The sequence below is a fragment of the Chinchilla lanigera genome, unplaced genomic scaffold, assembly GCF_000276665.1.
Source record: "Chinchilla lanigera isolate Chin_1 unplaced genomic scaffold, ChiLan1.0 scaffold00081, whole genome shotgun sequence".
Taxonomy (NCBI): Eukaryota; Metazoa; Chordata; class Mammalia; order Rodentia; family Chinchillidae; genus Chinchilla; species Chinchilla lanigera.
In genome coordinates this window covers 5,695,233-5,712,212 of record NW_004955482.1, presented here as the reverse complement: position 1 = coordinate 5,712,212, position 16,980 = coordinate 5,695,233, and the positions used below count along the sequence as shown (strand labels likewise).

The window sequence follows — 16,980 nt, the reverse complement described above, 5'->3', positions numbered from 1 at the left end:
AAGATGATACCCAGATCTTTCCCTGCCAAGCTGGAAACCACACAGGCCTCCTCCTATAGCCTCCTGGACCCAGGACACCATGAAACCTACCACTGGAGTAGCCTTGCAAGCCGAAAACAGGGACTGGCCCCCATTCTTCTTCCAAAGAATCACATAAGAAGTCATGCTGGTGAATGCAAAGGGACCTCTCAGCAAGAAAGACGGACACACTACTGGAGGCTGAGTCAGGAAGGCCACATGTTTGTGGCCAGCCTAGGTAACTTAGGGAAATCTTGTCTCAAAAACAAGAGTTGGGGATGTAGCTCAATGGTAGAGCATTTTCCTAGCTTGTGCAAGGTTCTGGCTCAATCTCCAGCACTGTAAAATAAATAAATTTCTGCCTTGGGGGGGGGGGTTTGATGGAGCAAAGTGTGCAGTATGTCCTTGGGCTTTAAGTGACACCTGATCTTGGTGACAGCTCAAGGGCAGTAAGATCTGGGACCCCACCAGCCTGCTGGGGCCCCTTTGTTACAAGAGACTAAGTAGTAGATTTAAATGTGGTGGGCACGGGCTCTGACTTACATTCACATGGGTATTTGGTGGCTGTAGACACTGTGCCTGACTTTAGATTGGTGATCTAAGGCCAGTTCCCTGCATGTGCCTCAAACTGGGGCTTCACGTGCACCCTCATCTTTGGCTGACTGATGTCTTCCTCTCCCTCCTTCCCTCATTCCAGTTTCTTGAACAACCAGAATAGCCCCTGGCTCAGGGCCTCTGCACAGACTGGCCCCTCCACCTGCATGTTCCTCGGGAGAACTTCCTGGCTCACTTCCTCATCCCTTTCAGGCCTCTGCTTAGAGGCCCTATCTTGGGAGGCCTCCTCTTCCCTGTTTGTTTGCTTGGTCATCACTGGACATCCTTCTATATTTTACTATTTGTTTATTATCTGGTTGCCCCACTAGAATACACACACAGGAGGGCCAGGATTTCATAACATTTGATCACATGCTTTGATGCTCTGGGGTCACTCACACAGCTGAAATGAACACTCCAGAGCTATAGTCCTTAATTTGTTTTTCTTTTTTTTGGTTTTTGGTTTTTTTCCGGTACTGGGAATCGAACTCACGACCTCGTGCTTACCAGGCAGGCTCTGTGCCACTGAGCTAAATCCCCAGCCCCTACTCCAGAGCTATAGAATTCTCCAACTTGGCTGTGTCCTCTTAGCAACCCCTCTGAGAATTCCCAGCTCTGGACACTGTCTCCAGGAATAAAATTGATTGTTTGAGATCTTATGAAATGTGTAAAGAACAAAGCAAAGAAGCAACACAGGGGATACAGATTTAGAAGCCCCTGCTGACTGTGCCTGGAGACGTCGAGGAGTGAGAAGTGGGCTTCTCGAGGAGTAAGAGGAGGGTAGAGGGTGCCTCCTAGCCATGCGAGCTGGCGCCATGGGCTCAGGTTCAGGGGGAAACACAGGAATGAAGAGAAACACAGGGCTCTTTATCAGAGCCAAGCAAGGCAGAGATGGAAGTGGAGACTGAAAGTGGTAGGAAGGGGCTTCCTGCATGGGGAACTGCAGCTGAGCTCTAGACGTCCCCACCCTGTAGCTGAGGCAGCCGTGCAGCCTCACAGCCCACCAAGCACTCCCACGGCCATGTCTCCGAGGGCATGGCATGCCTGGGCACCCGCAACAGGTGACCCCAAGCAACAGCCAGAAACACAAGCCAGAGAAATGCAGCTCTGGCACTTGGTCGAAAGTAAAGGACATTCTGGATGAGCTCCCCCTGAGCAAACACAGCAAAGGAAGCTCTGGGGAGCAGGACAAGGAGGGAGACTGAAAAGGGGTCAGCTGCAATCTCCTGCAGCCTGAGCAATGCTGGGTGTGGGTCACAACATGTAGACAAGAGAAGTCAGCAGAGGTGCAAGATGACAGAGCTGCCCAGGGCACGACCAGAGCCATCAGTCCCGCCATCTTTCACCAGCACGGGGAGGAGGGGCAGCAAAGCGCTCAGGACACCCTCACAGACCTCAGGGGCCTCAGGGCAGCATCTGTGCTCCCTGGCATGATGCCATGTAGCCCTCTCCAGGCCTTGGTTCCCTGCTCAGCCCCACAGCAGAGCCTTAACACGATACTCACGACAGCCTACCCCCAAGGCTCCCATGTGGGGCAGAGACTGCCCAGGAAGAGGGAGGGGAGGCTCGGCTGGTACAAGTGAAGCAGCACTCGGGTTTGGGTTCATCCCAAGGCTAGGGGCACAGAGGCTGGCATGTGGCAGTGCACAGCATTACTATGGGGCCCATATCCTTGTGGCATTGGTCTGAGTTCCTCCTCCTCAGAAGACTTTGCAAGAGGCTCATCTTGGAGACAATGGCAGGAAGCGCTCTGGAAGGAAACCACAGCCTGAGACCCTCCCTGCTGTGCTCTGCCCCAAGAACACGAGATGGCAACTGTCTTCAACTTTGAGCGGGATGCTGAGGGCCAGGGCTCTCCCCAGCTGGGACCCCTCTCTCTGATGGATGCTCTGTCCCTGGGACCAGTAGATGTGGAAAGCAGCCAGGCTGTATCGAAAAAGCCCTGGCTGCCCCCCACCCCCACCCCACTTTCAGGAAGGAAGGCTCTGTGCTCCTCTGGAGCAGGAGTGTCTCTAAAAATAAACTCGGCCCCTTCTGTATTTTCCTGCCTCAGCCCCTGTGGAGGAGAGGACAAGGGAGGAACTCACGTCCTCAGCCACCCTGGAGGGCTGCCTCCCTCCACCCAGCCACTCTCTCTCTCTTCTGCCCATCCCAGCTACAAATTCCCAGGGATGCTCTGAGGCCTAGAGAGGATGATCCTGCCCACTCACTATGTCCAGGGTCTGCAGGGTTAGGGGACAAGCAGGTACTAAGGAAGGGAGGACCTCAGGCAGGAGGACCAAGCTCTCTAGTCCTGGATCTGGGGGAATGAACTAGGGTACACAAAGGCATATCTCCTCATCAGAGTGTTCCTAAACTGATAGCAGACATAGATCTCCAAATATTTCAGGGCATTGGGTGCCACGAATTCTGTCAAAGGTACAGCAGTGCCAGCCCATAGGAGGTAGAGCAGGCTGATGTGGGCCAGGGGCTTTCAAGGAGCTTTGGAGCAAAACTGGTGTTCGAAGTGGAATTGGAAGGGGGATGGGAGCCTGAAACAGGGGAAGAGGGGCTACAGTGCAGGAACTGCACAAGCAAAGTGAAGGCACACCAGGGCACTAACTCCACGTGAGCACGGACCTCTCTCTGCATTGCTCACAGATGCAGCCCTGGTTCCTAGAACACTCCCTGGTACAGACTATAAATAGAGAAAATTCCCTGAGGACATTTTGGGTCCCAGCAAGGACCTTCACGTGAAGTGGGCTGGGAGCTGATCATCTCTGCAAACCCACTGATCTCTGGAATGCAGCTGCTGAGCAGGAAAAGAACCTTCTTCCTGTGAGAAAGGAAACAGGAAGCCAAGGCTCACCGGGGCAGTGAGGGGCAATGTCAGCACTCAGGCTGGCAGTGCAGGACACAGACACTCGCCCCAGGCCCTGCCAGGAGTTGGGGTGAGATCCGCCAGCAAGGCACAACCATGAGGCTCTGACCCCACAGAACCATAGCAACTACCAGAGAAGCCTCAAGTTGGGCTGAGAGTTACTACACCACCCACCCCACACCCACTCCTGGCAGCACAGACACCTTAGGAAGTGAATTAAAACAAAACAAAAAACACAACATAGCACTCTCTTCTTAGCACTTGGAGGCTTCTTCACGGCAAGTGAAGAGAAGGAGCAATTAGAAAAGAAAACAGCCCACGGTCCCAGCCTAGAGACACAGAGGTGAGGGGGGCATTCTCATGAACCCCATGCAGCCCAAGAGGCCCCACAGGCCTGGCTCTGTGGAGGGGAGGAGCCAGAGAGCAAGGGAGGGAGGGAATTCAGAGAGCAGGCCACGTGCTTCTAGCCTTAGGGTCCAGTCCCAAGCCCACTGCTGAGCAGCTGTGTGACTGGCGGCCTGACATCGTCCATCTCTGAGGCTTGGTTTCGGGTGCCTTGTGTAAAACGACCCTGATCACCACTGTGCAGGCCTACTGTGCGACTTAGCAGGGCTGGTGCACTGAAGGGCCACAGCCCTCGCACCACAGAGGCTGGGAACAGGAAACTGCCCTCCTCTTCCAACTTCCTCAGCTTCCCCAGATGAAATATCCAGCCTCTGTGCCCCACAAACTCATATGAGCCAAAGAATACCCAAACCAGGGAGCTGAGTTCCAGAAAGAAGGAAAACCACTTTGCCTCCTGTTCTTTGTATGTGGAAAAGGGCAGGGTGAGAGACTCAAGCATGCGAAAAGGAATGGACAAGAAGCTGGGGGGCGCAGAGCTCTGTTCTCAGTGGAGGTGAGTCGGGGAAGGGTGCAAAGCACTGGGCCATTTGATCTCTATCCTGACCCTATAGCCAACGCACTGGCCTCAGTTTCCCACTGCGGGAGGAAGTATGTCCAGAAAGATGGTGCCTGTGAAAATACAGTCATTTTTCTGGGCCACTGACCATGACCTGTGGGCAACAGGTCAGTGGGGAACCTGTGGGAAACAACCCAGACTCTGCCCATCACCAAGGCTGGGAGGTGGTTGGAGGCCAAGATTCCCAGCCCGGAAGGAGCTGGTGTCTTCAAGGTAGAACTCCGGCCTGCCCTGTCCCATGTCTTGGGAATAGGGCTGCCAGGCTGACCCTTGAGAACAAACAGCAAAGAGCTACCCTGAGTACTCTGTAAGTGGGAGAATAGCAACCACCAAGGCCTCAAGGGCTGGCCTGAGCACCTGAACTGGCATCTGTAGCTATAAGAGGCAGAACGTCAGTCCTTCCTGATCAGTGACCGTAAGTCAATACTGCAAGGCGCAAAATCAATAAACACAATCTAGCCAACATTAATCAGCTAATGAGGTTTTTAAGAGAAGAAGGAAACAGAAAATAAAAAGCCTCTGTACCTTCAAACTTCAAAGACCAGGTCCCCGGCACTGAAGGCTCAAGGTCACTGCATCAGTTATTGGGCCTTACCTTTGGGTCTGCGCAGCTCTGCTAGAGTCACTGCCACCAGAAGAGGGATGGATCAGTAGGCCCACAGAAGGGTGTTAGGGGCTAGGACACACGTGCCAGCATCCTGCAGGGAGAAGCCAACAGGAGAGACAATGAGACCCCTGAACTCCCTCATTCCAGGCTGACTGATGGGGAAGCCAGCAAAGCCAGGCCTCACCCTGAGCAACAGAGACCAGAAGTCCCAACAGAACGAGAGGGTCCAATGGGAGATGTCTAAACGAGGGATCTACCGTTTGCAGAGGGACCCAGTCCGGGATGCGTTCAGGGACAATGTGCCTAACTTGAAACTGGTGAATGACAGATACACCCTGCCAGTGCCCTAAGCCTCCTCTGTGCATAGGAAAACGGCAGGAGGCCGGAACTGACCCTCAGCACAAACAGTTGCCTTCCTGTGGTTGCCTTCCCAGAAGCCTGTTGGGATAGGAAGATTTTGATTGTGGGGCTGCGTAGGGCTGGAACACTGGACAAAACACAGTGGAGAGTCCTGGGTAGAAGTGGCAGATGACTGCCAGCAGTCCCAACAGGCTCTCCAGCTGGCCACTGTGGGCCTAGATGTCCACCACTGCCAAAGACCCCAAGGCCAGAATCGCGCACATGAAACACAATGAAAAACATGGAGAAATGGATATTCAGGGAGTCCTGCTTCCAACAGCCTCACTGATAACACAATATTCACAGGCACTGCTGAAGCCTCCCAGCCCAGAGATCCCTCAGAGTCCCGAGACACCCCAGGCCTGTGTTGCAGTTCAACACGTCTTGCACATCTAACACACCGATGAGCCTGCACCCTCACATCTGTGCCCAGCAGGCGGGCAGCAGCCCAGGAAGCAGCTCCCTGCAGACTATGGGCACTGGGGCTGTTCCTGGAACTGATGCAAAGTTCAGGGCGACCTCCGCCACTGAGGCCCAGGCACCAGGGCTCCAAGATACCAATCCGTGCCCACAAGGGGTGAGCCGTCTCAACAGACGTAAAAGCAACACCCAAGGGAAATTTCACGGAGGATCAGGGTGACAAAGTGACCAACTGCCAGTGAGCTGCACAGACAGCAAGAGCCAGAGTGGGGGGGAGAGAGGAATCGGAGAGGTGCAAAGAGAACCAGCAGTGGGAGGTGCGGCTGCAGAGAACGGCGGCTCTTCACACGCTACCCCCGCCACACCCGCCGCCTCCTACGCTGCTGGGGAAGCTGCACCAAGGCAAACACACAACTTTTGGAGGCAGCCTTCGGAGACCTTGGCCATCCCATCCGTGCCCATGTCTTCACAGCCACACGTACACACAGATGTACACACTAGACCCCTGAAGAGACAAAACGTCCCAGGTTTCCCACTGCCACCCAGGGCCCTCAAACCTTTCTCCTCTGCATGCCACCAAATGCCACAGCTTGCCAGGCCTCTGCACAGACATCTCCATCTTGTTTCTTAGCTTTCACTGTCACACCTCCTAGCAATTCTAAAGTCCCCAGTTTTGAGGCAAGGAAGCCTGTGGAGAGGCTCAGGGTTTGCCATGGTAACACCCCTCTCCTTTCCACGGCCATCCGGATTTGGCAGGCCAGTCCCCTCCACTCCACACGACACTTCTCTGTGGGTGAGGCGGTCAATGTGACTCACGCCCTGCACAATTAGACCCACACGGCCTAGGAGGAAAAAGGCGCTCAGGGGAGGCAAAGAGGGGCCCTGTGGGGAATTTGGTTTCCAAAAAAAGTATCTAACATCCAGTGAGTGAATGCAGGGCCAGGTGAGGAGTAAGCAGAGCAGGCAGCCACTTCAGGGATAGACCTCCGGAGCAAGGGACTCCAAACATCACTGTAATGAATTGCAAATGTGCTGCCAGTTAACTCAGGTTTCCTCCCAGTGGCCCTTCATGTAGATGGTGCAAAGCGAACCAGCCCACTCTAGAAGGGGAAATGAGAAATAACACTGAAACACAGTCCTTGCTGAGATCTGCTGCTTGCATGATCTACATATGTAGCGATGGTCCTCGGGGCGGGGGTCTAAAACAGAATAATCTGATCTCGCTGCTCCCAGAAACAAAAAGAAAGTCTAGCGTGTACATCTGTGTGTACGTGTGGCTGCTCTACATTTTATTTTAATTTTTTTTTATTTTTTTGTCTTTTTGAGACAGGGTCTCGCTATGCAGTTCAGGCTGGCCTTGAGCTCACTTTGTAGCCCAGACTGGTCTCGAACTCTCAAGGATCCTCCTACCTCAGCCTCTCGAGTGCTGGGATTACAGGCCACCATGCCTGTCACTGCTTTACATTTTAAATGTAAATCTTCAGTATGCCTTTTGAATGGTGTGGAGTTGCATGGGACAGAAAAAAGAACACAAGAACAGCTTTAGAGATAAGAAGGCAGAAGTCAGAATTGCTTTCCTGAAAACTTTTCAGATCCCAGATGCTGTTTGAGTCGATGCAAGTGAATTAGTAAGAGAATCTCTTTAATAGAATATCAGTCTCTCTTTATCCCTACTAAATAAATGTCAAATAAACACTTACAGAATACCGGTTTGACAGGGTGCCAACCTGCAAGCTTGCCGGCATCCACACGTCTCAAGCTGGCCCTCTGGCTGCAAGTGTTCATTCCGAACGAGTGGGTAGTCGACTGAAGCCCAACTCTGCTGTCCTCACCCTCCGCTGACATGGAGACTGAGGCAGGTGCGTGGAGACTGGGCAGAGAGGCCGATGCTCGACACCCAGGTTTTTGATAGTAGGCCAGGGCCTTGGGTTCCACAGGGAATCAGGATTTCTGAGTTGTTTTGTTTGGATTTATTTTTGTTTGTTGATACGGGGTCTCTCTATGTAGCCCAGGCTGGCCTTGAACTCACTCTGTAGCTCAAGTTGGCCTCAGACTCTTGGTACTTCTGACTCAACCTCCCAAGTGCTGAAATTACAGGCATGTGTCACCATGTCCAGCCTCTGATTTTTAAAAACTGAGATATAATTTACATGTCATGAAGTTTACCCTTTTAAAGTGTACAGTTCAGCAGTTATTAGCCTACTTGTAAGGTTGAACAACCGTTATCACTATCTACATCTGGAACATTTTCACTACCCCTAAATGAAACTGCACCTATGAGCAGTTACCTTCCATTCCCTACTCCCAGCCCCTGGCAATCACCCATCTGCTTTCTGTCTGTATGGATCTGTCTATTCCGGGCATTTCATATCAAAGGAATCATATACTATGTGGCCTTTCGTGTCTTTCCCTTAACATCATGTTTTCAGAGTTCACCCACACTGTAGGCTGTAGCAGTTCCCCACTCCTTTTTAAAAACTGGTGTATTTTAGATATACACAATAACATTCATCACAGGGAATTTGTACCTGTACATATCTTGCTTCTTTTTTTTTCCCATTCCCTTCCCCTCCCTTCAATCCCTCTTACCCCCCTTATTTACAAAAGCTTTGTTTCACCAGGCGTGGTGGCACACGCCTGTAATCCCAGCACTCGGGAGGCTGAGGCAGGAGGATCGTTGAGAGTTCGAGACCAGCCTGGGCTACAAAGTGAGCTCAAGGCCAGACTGACCTGCATAGCAAGACCCTGTCTCAAAAAAAAGACAGAAAAAAAAAGCTTTGTTTCCATTTTTACCTTCTATTCTCTTTTTTTTTTTTTGTACCTTCCTTTCTTTCCCTTTCCTCCTTCCTTGTTTCTCTTCTCATTTGAACATTTTCTTCCCATTTCCCAATGTTATACATTGTGGTCCTTATTTACATTTTTGGTTTCTCACACCAGAGAAACAATGTGATATTTAAACATGCATGTCCAATTTATTTCACTTAAGAGTTCAGTCTCAGAAAAAAGAGTTTAGTCTCAAATGCATCCATTTAGCTAGAAATGTCTCAGACTTATCCTTTTTATGGCAGCATAGTGCACCATTATATTAAAAAAAAAAAAAACCCACATCTTCTTTAGCCATTCACCAGTTGATGGGCATTTGGGCTATTTCTAAGATTTAGCTATTACAAACTATGTTGCTATAAACATGGGTGTGCATATATCACTGTGATATGATGCTTTTAATTCTTTCAGGAAGATACCAAGAAGAGGAATACCTGGATGAAATGGAACCACTACTTTTAGTTTTTTGAGGAATCTCCACACTGATTTCCACAATGGTTGCACCAGTCTACATTCCCACCAGTGGAGAAGGGTTCCTTTCTCCCCACAGCCCCACCAGCATTTGTTATTGCTTGATTTCTTGATAACAGCCATTCTTTCTGGAGTGAGATGGGATCTCAGCATTGTTTTAACTTGCATCTCTCAAATGGGATGTTGAGTACTTTTTCATTATTTATTTGCCATTTCTACCTCTTTATCACTTCATTTCAGATGCCCATTTTTGGATTGGGTCTTTAAATTTGGGGGTCTAATTTTTTTTTTTTTTTAGTTCTTTATATATTCTACATAGTAGTCCTCTGTCTGAGGAACAGCTGACAAAAGTTTTTTCCCCACTCTGTGGGTTGTTTCTTTACTCTGTTGGTTTCTTTTGCTATGCAAAAGCTTTTTAATAAGATGAGATGCCAGTTGATTTTTTGTGATATTTTCTGTGCAATCTGGGTTTTGTTCACAAAGTCTTTGCCTACACCTATGTCTTCAAGAGTTCTACCTATTCTATCTTCCAGGAGACTTAGTGTTTCTGTTTTAATATTTATATCTTTGATCCATTTTGATTTTAGCTTAGTACATGGTGAAAGATAATGGGTCTAGTTTTAATCTTCAGCATGTTTTTCCAGCCAGTTTTTCCAGCACTATTTATTAGAGGCTGTCTTTCTTCCAGAGAAGGTGTTCAGCTCCTTTGTCAAAGATAAGGTGGTTGAGTATGTTTGCAGTTGTTTCTGCATCTTCTAATCTGTTTCAATAACCCTCAAGTCTGTTTTTTGTTTTTTGGGGTTTTTTTTGCCAGTACTATGCTGTTTTCATCACAGTAGCTTTGTAGTATAACTTCAAGTTAGGGATTGTGATGCCCCCGGCATTGCCTTTATTGCCCAGAATTGCTTTTGCTATTCTAGGTGTCTTCTGGTTCCAAATGCATTTTAGGGTTGTCTTCTCTAATACTGTGAGACACGCTATTGGTATTTTAATTGGGATTGAACTAAATTTCTATAACAATTTTGGAAGTATGGCCATTTTCATTATATTGGTTCTTCCTACTTAAGAACAAGGAATATCTTTCCATTTTCTGATATCCTCTTTGATTTCTCTTTTCAGAGTATTGTAGTTTTCAACGTAGAGGTCTTTTACCTCATTAGGCTGATTCCTAGGTATTTCATTTTTTGTATGCTGCTGTGAAAGGTTATTTACCTAATCTCTCTCAATGAGTTTGTTATTTATGTACAGGAATGCTACTGACTTTTGAGTGTTGACTTTGTACGCAGCAGAATTTGCTTATTAAATCCCTAAGTCTTTTGGTGGAGTTTTTGGAGTCTTCTATGTAGAGTATCATATCATCTGCAAATAATAATAATTTAACTTCTTCCTTTCCTATGGTAATTCCTTTCATTTATTTCTCTTGTCTAATTGCTCTAGCTAATATTTCCAGAACTATATTAAATTAAAGTGGTGATTGTGGACATCCTTGTCTTGTTCCTGATTTTTGAGTGAAAGCTTTCAGTTTTTGTCCATTTAGTATGATATTGGCTGTTGGTCTGTCATAGATGGCTTTTATCAGCTTGAGATAAAGACCATCTATTCCAATTTTCTGCATGGTTTTTATCATGAGTGGGCACTGGACTTTGTCAAATGCTTTTTCTGCATCCATTGAGATGATCATATGGTTTTTGCCCTTGGGTCTGTTAATATGGTATACTACATTTATTGATTTACATACATTGAACCATCCTACATCCCTGGGATGAATCCCATTTGGTTATGGCATATAGTCTTCTTGATGATTTGCTGCATTCTGTTTGCCAGTTCTTATTGAGGACTTTTGTGTCTATGTTCATTAGGGAGATTAGCATGTAATTCTCTGTTTTGGTTGGCTCCTTCTCTGGTTTTAGTATCAGGATAATGCTTGCTTCAAGGAATGAATTTGGGAGTATTGCTTCCCTTTCCATTTCATTAAAAAGCCAGGCATGGTGGTTCACATCTGTAATCCCAGCACTTGGGAGGCTGAGGCAGAAAGATTGTAGCAAGGTTGAGACCAGCCTGGGCTACAAAGTGAGCTCAAGGCCAGCCTGAACTGCATAGTGAAAACCTGCCTCAAAAAGACCAAAAAAAAAATTTTTTTTTTTCACTAAAGAGTTTGAGAAGTAGCAGCATTAGGTCTTCTTCAAATTTCTTGTAGAATTCAGCAGTGAATCTGTCAGAGCCCCGGCTTTTCTTCTTTGGTAGGTTTTTAATTACATCTTCAATTTCATTGATTGACAGTGGTTTATTTAGAATTTTAATACCTTCTTGCTTCATACGTATCTAGGACTCTGTCCATTTCTTCTGTGTTTTCCATCTTATTAGAATACAAGGTTCTCAAAGCAGGTATTGATGATCTTCTGGATTTCTGAAGGATCTGTTGTGATTTCACCATTTTCATTCCTAATTGCATGTATGTGAGTCTTTTCTTTCCTTTTTTTAAAAATAAGGTTGGCTAAGAGCTCTTCTATTTTATTTTTTTCAAAAAAAAATTATTTTTTTCATCTCCACTACATTAATTTATGCTCTGAACTTTATAATTCCCCCCCTCATATAAGCTTTGGGCTTGACTTGCTCCTCTTTTTCTAGAAGCTTGAGGTTCACCCTTAGCTACTTATGTTTATGTAAGCTACTCTGTTTTTCTGACATGGAAATTAACCAATATACATTTCCCTCGTAGAACTGCTTTTATTGCATCCCATACATTCTGGTATGCTGTACTGGCATTAGCATTTAATTGTAGAAACTGTCTACTTTCTTCTTCAATATCATTTGTGATGTATTGGTTGTTCAGGATGGTGCTATTTAATTTTCATGTGTTTATGAAGTTCTTGTGGTTTCTTTTATCACTGATTTCCAATTTTATTGCAGTACTGTCTGATAATATGCATGGGATAATTTCAATTACTTTTATTTACTTAAGCATGTTGTATGAGCTTATATGTGGTCTATTGTGGAGAACATCCTGTGTGCAACTAAGAAGAATGTGTATTCTAGTGTTGTGGGGTGGAATACTCTGTAGACATCTACTAAGTCCATTTGTTCAAAAGTTTGGTTCAGTCTGAAATTTCTTTGATTTTTTTGTCTAGTTGAGCTGTATATTTGTGACAGTATGGTAGTGAGGTCCCCCATTACAATTGTATTAGTGCTTATTTGGTTTTTCACAACCACTAATATTTGTTTTACATAGTTGAGTATGCTGATATTTGCTGAATATACATATTTATCATTGTTATCTCTTTCTCTTGTATAGTTCACTTTACAAGGATGTAGTGACCTCTTTTGTCTCTCTTAATCAGTCTTGGCTTAAAATTCACTTTGTCTTCAAATAGAACAGCTACCCCTGCTTTTTTCTGGGTTCCTGTTGCCTGGAGTATTGTTTTCCATCCTTTGCCTTTCAGTCTATGAACTTCTTTTTTATTTAAATGTGTTTCTTATATGCAGCATACTGTTGAATCTTGCTTCTTGATCCATTCTGCCAGTCTGTTTCTTTCAGTTGGTGAATTAAGACCATTTACATTGGTTATAACTGATATGTATTGACTTATCCTTGTCATATTATTTTTCTGTTGTTGGTTCCCTTTTTTCCACCCTTTGTTTAATTGTTTATCTTGTTTATTGGATCATTCTGTTGAGGTTCATGGAGTTGTAGTTCTCATTCTTTCTCCCTCCCTCTTCCTCTCTCTCTCATTCATCTTTTTGAGACAGGGTTTCATGTGCAGTTCAGGCTGGCCTTGAACTCACTTTGAAGGCCAGGCTGGCCTCAAACTCTAAGTGATCCTATTGCCTCAGCCTCCCAAATCCTGGGATTATAGGTGTGCAACACCATGCCCAGCCTCATTATCTCTTTCTAGAATGTCTGTCAGAACATTTTGGAGTGCTGGTTTGCTGGTCATGAATTTCTTCAGGTGTTCTTTGTCATGGAAGTATCTTATTTCTCCATCAATTTTGAAAGATAGTTTTGCGAGGTACATCAATTTGGAATGGTGGTTGTTTTCTTTTAGGGCTTGAAATACTTCACTTCAAGCTCTCCTGGATTTGAGGGTTTGTGTTGAGAAATCTGCTGTGATTGATGGGCTTTTGTTGTTGTTGTTTTTTTTGTTTTTGATGGTCTTTTTGAGACAAGGTCTTGCTATGCATTTCAGGCTGACCTTGAACTCACTTTGTAGCCCAGGCTGGCCTTGAACTCACAATGATCCTCCTGTCTCAGCCTCCCAAGTGCTGAGATTACAAGCATGAGCCACCACATCTGGCTTGGGCTTTCATTTATAGGTAATTGGTTTCTTTTCTCTAATGGCATTTAATATTCTGTTCTTGTGTTGAATTTCAGGAATCTTCACTATTATATGCCTTGGTGCTGAGGTTTTTTATCATGGCTAAATGGAGTTCTATATGCCTCACTTATTCGTGTGTCAAATTCTTTTTCCACGCTTGGGTATTTTTCTGTCATTATACCTGTGAATAGGTTTTTAATGTCATTTTCACTACCTCCTGCTTTTTTACTGACTCTGAACAATCTTATGTTATTCTTTTTTTGCATCATTTAGCAGCTACTTGACTGATTTTTTTTTGTGGTCCCTTGCTATGTTTTTATTTGTTTGTTGTTGGTTGATTTTGAGACAGGGTCTTGCTGTGTAGGTCAGGGTGGCCTTGAACTCCCTTGGCTAGTTTTAAGAAATCTTTCTTTTCATGACTGCTAACCACAATTCTGTCTTCTTTATCTGACATTCTGCCCTCATATTGGCTCATTCTGCTGTGTATACTTTCAATGGAATTTTTAATCTCTTGATATCTATTTGAGTATATTTCATGGATTCCACTTCTTTCCTATGTTGGGCATTCATGGTTTCCATCATTTTCCTAAACTCCTCTATTTTTTTTATCTGTATCTCCTCTAGGGTCACCAACCATGTCTTTCATTATGGACACCATTTCTACCCCACTCCTTTTTATAGCTGAGTAATATTCTGTTGTATGCACAGGCCACATTCTGTTTTTCCCTTCACCTATTGTTGGACATCTGGATTGTTTCCACCTTTTGGATATTGTGAGTGAAACTTGTCAATGTTTGTATACAAGTTTTGGTGTGCACATATATTTTCAATGCTTTTGCATATACATCTGGGAGTCGGGAGTCCTTAAATTTTCAATAAAATGTTACTTAATTTAAATCAAGGAATACATCTGCAGTTTGAAAACTCTCTGAAATCAAAAGACAAAATTGGCATGGAGGAGAGTGAGCTTCTCTTTTGTGCCTGTTCCCTGTACCTCTTTCTTCTTCTGCCCAAAACTCCAGGGACAGCCTCTCCACAACACTTACTTCACTGTAAAAACAGCTTGCTTGTGAGAAACCAGGCAACTAGAGCAGGCCAGAGACAGCCTGGTGATGCCAGGGGGAAAGAACAGGGCATAGCCTGAGTCTCATCTGTCAGTGGTGTGCCCCTTGGAAGCTGCTTATAGCCTTAGAGGAGGGCCAACAGGTAGACAGGTCCAAAATATGACTCTGCCACTTCTGGGCTCAGAGGCTTCAAATGAACTACTGAGTCTGGGATTCAGCTTCCTTATGGGGATGGGCTGGGGGGACAGGAGAGAAGGGGAAGGGGAGAGAGAGAGACACTAAGATCTACTTCATAGAAAGCTGTGAAGCGCTGATGAGCTAATGAAAGCAATGAGGAGCCCTCCAGACCTTCAGAGGGAGAGCCCTTGAGTGCTAGCGGTAGCATTACAGGGGCCATGGTGCCTGGCACACAGCAGTGCTCAGTGGCTGCTGCTGCTGTTTCATCACCCCATTGATTTGACCCTCCATTTCCTCATCAGGAAAATAGCAGGCACCTCCATGCACAGCAGACCCCCAGTGAGGGTCTAGATGAGGCCACTTCTGGGCAGCGGGGCTCAGAGGGTAAGAATGGCTAAGCTGAAAGCTCACCTCCCTGTGTGCTGCTCTAGGCCTTCTGAGAGCCAGGTCTCTGTCCTCTCACACTGGAACAGCTCTGGCCACCCTCTTGGCTCCCCCACCCGTGGCAGGCAGGCTGGCTGCATTTCATGTGGCCTGACACTTCTTCAGCCTCCTCTCTTCTGCTCAGCAAGCACACCACCCTGGAGTGGAGCTGCTCTTTCCCAAGCCTGGCCTGCTGGAGGCAGCGGGGAGCCCTCCAGACCTTCAGAGTGAGAGCCCTTGAGTGCCAGCGGTAGCATTAGAGGGGCCATGGTGACACAATGAGGAGCTCTTCTTCTCTCAGCTGGGGATAATGCCAGCAGAGCCCAGAGGCATGAAATCCAGAGCTGGGGAGAAGGAAGCCAGCAAGGCTTCTCTGAGTGAGCAAGAGTTCATGGGGAAAAACCCAGCATGCACATGTACACACACACACACACACACACACACACACAAACCAAAAAGGAGAAATTCTTAGCCTGCAGCAGTTGGTAGCATTATGTAAAATCCCAAGCCCACAAAAATATCATTTGGATGATAAAAAGTTAAATTTAGCTAAGTACAGAGTGACTAATACTATGAGGGAGAGGCAGCACCCCCAGTTGCCTGGAGCTGATACAGCTGGCTTTTAGAAACTTTTGACAAGTAACCAGGGCCTGTGCAGCACAGAATAACAGATTATGTAATAAGAGGCACAGCCATCGGCGACATGAAACACAGAGCAAGCAAGCGAGTGAGCATAGCTTCTCCAAGGAGGGCACAGCTGGAGCTCCAACAGGACCCTGTCTCAGAAAGCCTGGGCCACAGGGACTTGTGTGCCCCAGAGGGCTCCAGAGGCACTGGCAAGAAGAGCCCGGCCCCTGGCTTGCATAAGCAAGGAGCTTTCCCAGAGTGGCAGTGCCTGCCTGGCAAGTGCAAGGTTGTGAGTTTGATTCCCAGTACCACCCCCACAAAAGTGGCCAAAATGGACTGCCACCTTGGTTGCCTCTAATGAGCACCCCCCTTTATGAGTCCAGCCTGGCCCTCTGACCTGTCTGAACCAACAGAATAGGCTGGAAATGACACTGCCAGGTGTGTGCCTAAGCCTGAGGAAGGCCTGGCTGAGAACAGAAAGCAGCAGTGCACACAGGTATTTGTTCACCCTGTTCACAGCAGTGTTATTCACAATAGCCAAAAGCGGGGAGCAGCCCTGGATGAACGAATGGATGACCAAATGTGGCCTGTCCAGACAATGAACATGAGCCTTAAAATGGAAGGGCACTCTGACACATGCAACAATATGGGTGAACCTCGAGGACACTGTGCTGAGTGAAATAAGCCAGTCACAGAGGGAGAAATAATACTGCATTACTCCACCTATACGCGGCAGCTCGGGCAGTCAATTTCAGAGAGACAGGAAATAGAATGGTGGGTGCTGGGCAGGGGTGCGGGGAGTGAAAGGAGATAATGTCTAATGCGCACAGTTTCATTTTAGGTGCAGAGAGTTCTATGGATGGATGATGGTAATGGCTGCACAACAGTGTGGATATACTTTAATGCCACTTTGCTGTGCACTTAAAAATGGTTAAGTGGTCAATTATATGTATATTTTATCACAATAAAAGAAATACAGAAAAAAGGAGGAAGTGGTGGCAGCAGCCTGGATGCTTCTGCACTTGTGCTCTGGGAGAAGAAGTGCCCTTGTAAGAAACCAACTACCCAGAGGTCATCAGCTGTGAGGCGCCCACCCCATCCCTGGGGAGCAGGTATGTGGAGGCAGCCTTGGCTCGCACAGCCAAGCACCAGCACTGACTCATCAGCCAGGGGAGTGGGGCCATCTTGGAAGTGGATCCTCCAATCCAAGTGAAGACGTCTCA

General features: G+C 46.8%; 1 protein-coding gene across 4 annotated transcripts in view; it reads right to left on the bottom strand.

Annotated features, from left to right (window-relative positions):
* Pitpnm2 (phosphatidylinositol transfer protein, membrane-associated 2) overlaps positions 1 to 16,980 on the bottom strand; it is a 133,211-nt gene that overhangs the window by 91,825 nt on the left and 24,406 nt on the right. For all 4 annotated transcript variants that reach the window (XM_005403054.2, XM_013503659.1, XM_013503660.1 and 1 more), the window contains exon 2: positions 5,029 to 5,131. The gene's annotated coding sequence lies outside the window, so the exon portion shown is untranslated. The remainder of the gene's footprint in view (positions 1 to 5,028; positions 5,132 to 16,980) is intronic.